Source organism: Moschus berezovskii, chromosome 2, assembly GCF_049115385.1.
Source record: "Moschus berezovskii isolate FMDL1 chromosome 2, NW_MosBer_1.0, whole genome shotgun sequence".
NCBI lineage: Eukaryota > Metazoa > Chordata > Mammalia > Artiodactyla > Moschidae > Moschus > Moschus berezovskii.
In genome coordinates this window covers 44,059,967-44,064,983 of record NC_142461.1, presented here as the reverse complement: position 1 = coordinate 44,064,983, position 5,017 = coordinate 44,059,967, and positions in this window count along the sequence as shown.

Sequence of the window (5,017 nt, the reverse complement as noted above, 5' to 3'; positions counted from 1 at the left end):
CCTTAGCGATCCCACAGACTGCAGCCTACCAGGCTCCTCCATCCATGGGATTTTCTAGGCAAGAGTACTGGAGTGGCTTGCCATTGCCTTCTCCGAGGTCAAAGTTGGAGAATCAATATTCTAGAGCCTTGCTACTCCAAGTGTGGTCCACAGCCTCGTTTACTACACTAGCATCACTTGGATGCTTACTACAAATGCCGAATCTCAGGCCTCACCCCATGCCTAATGAATGAATGAGAAATGGAGTTTAACAAGATGGGTATGGATATGTAAATGTTGGTAAGCCCTTTTAATTTCTGGGTGAGAAACCTAAAGTTTTTAAGACAGTAATGGGCAGCAGCTGAAGGTAATAGAGTGGTGACATAATTCATTAGTTTCTGGAAAGAACAATTTGATCATTGTGTATAAGATGGATTGAGTATAAGAGATCCTGCACAATATACCTTATTAGATCCTGCAAGATAATCTTAGAAAATACCTCCCTAGACTTTCTTTCTCCTATTCATTCTTCATCTTCTAGTCTCCAGCAGAGAACAGCACACTGGGGTTTTGGGTAGGAGCCTGCGCCGCTGCTCGGAGCTCCTTTATTGGTGGATTCCTGCCAGCCATTGATCCAACAGTAGGAGTTATCTCAGCAGTGTGACTGCACTCAGGCCCCAATTCCAACTTGTATAATATTTTTGATAATAAGACAGCCCAAATGAAGCATCCTTTTAAAAGGCCTTCACTGTTAATTTGGCACAGGGAAAAAAGCCAGCACATTATACTAGGTTTTCCAGTCATCCTGCTTGTGCTATATAGACTCTTTGAATAGATGTCCATAATGAGATTACTCAAAATGGAATTCATTACCTGCCTTAAGATTTATTGCTTTTTAACTAGAAATACAAGACTATGCACACTGTGCTCCCAGAGTTGGCTATGTGACCACGCTGCTTCTCTGTTCCAGAATGAGTACGGGAAGTGAACTCTAGGAGCGCCAGGTCACAGCCTGGACAAATGGAGCGAACAATGCAGCTCATTAGAACAGGGACGCAGGGGCCCCAGGCCTCTGTTGCCAAGTTCTGTTTCCACACTCTCACCACGGGGACTGTGGATGGGCCAGTCGCCTCCCCACTAGCATAATTGGAAAGACTCTAAGGGGCCCAGCAATGCTGAAGTGCTGTAAATTAGTAGTGTTCAATTCTGATGAACATTGAAGGGAGTGTGTCATTAATTCCTCCACACACACTGGTCACAAAGTCTTCCCACTGGGGGCTTTTGGCTTGGAGCATTACAGGCCCATTTGTTCTGCCTGGCTTCTCCATCAGGGCAAGAGCCTCAAGGTGAGTTAATAGGCTTGGCTTCTCAGCACTTTGTTGTAATCAGTATTTACCATTGCCATATATATTTTAACAAGCCTCTGCTGCATGGCGCACCATTGAGCCCTGAACAAAATAGAGAAGAGTGGCAGGGCCCTGGTCTCCTTGGCAGAAGACGGCAACTGCATCCAAGGGGGCATTGAGGATGTCCTTTCTTACCCACTGGCTTGTGATGCTGCTTGGTCCCCATGTGGTTTACCACCTGCCACATGTCTTCATAGGCTTTTGCTTCTTTATACTGTCTTGGGCCACCTCCACTGGACTGGCAGGAGCAGAGGGAGGTCACATCAATGCAGTCCTACAACTGCAACCACTTACACTGGAACCACTGCCTATGTGAATACCTCCGTCTTCACCCCCTTTCTTCCTCAAGCACTTTCCCTCTGGCCTGAAATGCAAAAACACTGCTGATGGTGGCTCTACATGAGATAATAATCTTAAATAGATGATACTTACATGGATAATAGGATAAAGTAAAACAGGATGGGCAAATTGATAATTGCAGATTAGAAGGAAATATAATTAGCAACCCAAACAAAAGCCAAATTTAGGGGGGGTAATAAGCATGATGTGTTAGAATTGTTAAGAATGAGATATTTTCATATGTCTTTATCCCTGAGGTTAAAAACCTAAGCAGCCTTTCTGTGTGTGGTGGAAGTGTATCTGATTTGGTGTGTTCTATTTGTTCCAATATTTCACATTTTAAAAGCAGAAGAAGCTATTATTGTGGAGATTTTGTTCTGTAGCTTTGGTAACTAACAGTGGGGAAAATGTCATCATAGGTTATAATATTGCCCTGAACGATTGCAGGACAAGCCACCGGCCTGAATTCTTGTTATTATTTTAATTTGTATATAGACTTTGTCAGATATCCAGGCATATTTTTAAAATGCAAACTAATAGCCATCAACATCTAATGTTCCTGAGACAAATATGAGGATGACAAGGTGCTATTAAAGGCCATGTTTGCACTATCAAAATAATGAGACAGTGGCCCTGGCTGCCTGATCATTTCCGCTATCTTTTAGTCCATTTGAATTGTCACTTGGACAACACGATAGACAGGTCTGGGATTAGCTGTTTCTAAAACTAGAAAATGTCACATTTTTCTCTTTTTTGGTGAATGCAAGATGGTACTAGCTCCTTTGTGTCCCACAACCTTCCAATCTAATAGAGAGAATACCTCTAACACCAAACCCCCAGTGCTGACTGGGTGCTGGGATGTGCCCAAGTAGTACATTTTCCCTGGCTTGAGGCCCATGAATACGGATTCTGTGACTATCCAGGGTGGTGAATTCTAGGGCCTGGATTTCCTTCTAGGAAACCGTCCTGTGTTCTACCTCCTTATCCAGTTTGAGTCTCTTCTGAGAAGATCACATGGATAATTTCAGGTCCTCAAGTGAATTTCCAATATTCTCATGCATTAGTCACGGAACATTGGTTAATGAGTCCCCACATGCTCTTGCGTGGGCTGAGGGCCACTAGAGTCATCAAGAGGATGTTCCCAAATGGTACACTTAGTTTATGAAATTGCTAAACAAAGATCCTAAACTTACTGATTTTCATTATTGTTTGCTGATGCTGTTCCTATAACATGTCACGGAACAAAACCAAGACTCTTATCTGAAATAAGTATTAATCATCCATGGCTGGAATATGCTTGAACTGTAGAAATTGTCTAAAGGTTGGGAAAGGGGTAGGAATTGAAAGGATTTAACAAACTTCTAAAAGAGAAAAATATCTTGTACACTAACATATCTTAGAAGTTTAAGAAAACACAAACATACTTTTGCCAGCTGACTGTAGTTGTCACAATGGCCACTCCTTTTTTTTTAATCCCATAAACAAATAATGAGTTCTTTCTCACTATAAAAGACTGAAACATTTATGTAAACTTATAGAGAAAAATTTGAAAGTTGCCTTTCACTCCCCCTCTGTTCTTTCTAAACTCTCATATCCTTTCCAGGAAAGCAGACGAATCCTTCCGACTCTTTTCCTATGATTGTATAATACATGTACTCAGACACTAAGTCATGTCCAACTCTTTGCAACCCTAAGGACTTTATCCTATGAGGCTCCTCTGTCCATGGGACTTTCCAGGCAAGAATACTGTAGTGGGTTGCCATTTCCTTCTCCAAATATACATGTACATGCTTACGTATCTTTTTAAAAAATTAATTGGATCACACCGTACATACTGATCTGCAACTTGATTGACCATTGAACATGATTTGAAGATTGTTTTCTGTATCAGTACGTATGGCACTGCCCCATTCTCTTTAACAGGTGCCTGATGTTCCATAAGCTATCATAGGATATTTGCATATTATTCTATTTATTATTTATTTTTATTTTTCTGGTTTGAAACTCTGAACATTCTAGAGCCAGGATACAAGCATACCTTTAGGTTTTGTCTCTGGATTAGAACTGCTTTTATAATTTTAATAACTATAGCTACTTCCTTTCCAAAAGGGTTCCTCAACTATAGTGGGATTTTTGCAGATTCATAGTCAGAGTACTGTTCAAATATATTCTCTTAGAGACAGTAGTCTCAGTACTTTGGAAATAAACAGACCTGCATTTATATCTCCGGAGAAAGCAATGGCACCCCACTCCAGTACTCTTGCCTGGAAAATCCCATGGACGGAGGAACCTGGTGGACTGCAGTCCATGGGGTCGCGAAGATTCAGACACGACTAAGCGACTTCACTTTCACTTTTCATGTATTGGAGAAGGAAATGGCAACCCACTCCAGTGTTCTTGCCTGGAGAATCCCAGGGATGGGGGAGCCTGGTGGGCTGCTGTCTATGGGGTCGCACAGAGTTGGACACGACTGACGCAACTTAGCAGCAGCAGCATTTATATCTCAGTCACCTGGATCCCCGGGCAAGCTCACTAAGCTTCAGTTTCCTTGCCTGTAAAATCAGGATAACTATCACTGATCATTGAAGGCTATTGGGGGGATAAAGGTGATAACATCTAAACAATACTTGGCACTTAGTAGGTACCTGATAAGTGATATTTATTATTTGTGAGTCCATGATCTGAATTCCACAACTTGAGACAGGGATGGAACCAGCAGTTTCCAGAAACAGAAGTCCAATCCAAAGAGCAACAACAACAACAAAAATCAGATGAATATTTAAATAGAAGCCACGTTTTGTTGATTTTGAATGTTGTCAGTGTTTCTATCTCCTTCTTATTAAAACCGTGAGAAGCCACTCATCGTATTAGTTTCCTCAACCTTTGATCTACATCTGTAATTCGGTCTCCAGAAGTGAGCTCAGCACAGACCACATTCCTAGTTGACTACTGGATATTTTATATGATGTGGAAGTTTATGCAAGGAGTTATGCTTTGTTAATTCTCAGGTTAATAGTGAGATTAACTGGCATTCCCTGAGCACATACTGATGTAGATGTCCAACCTAATTTATCACTCTGGCTTACAAAGAGAGTTGTCTTTCCCTGTCCCACCCCCACTGCCTCTGTGGCCAAATTTATCTGTATAATTGTCTCTAACTCAGGTTCTCAGCTTTATATTATAGTGTGATTCCTGGCACTGGTTGCTCTTCATATTCAGGGAAAGGGAGCTTCTAAAAGAGCACATTTTTAAGTTAATTTACCTCATTTGATTTCTAGCTTTCAGCTGTTTCA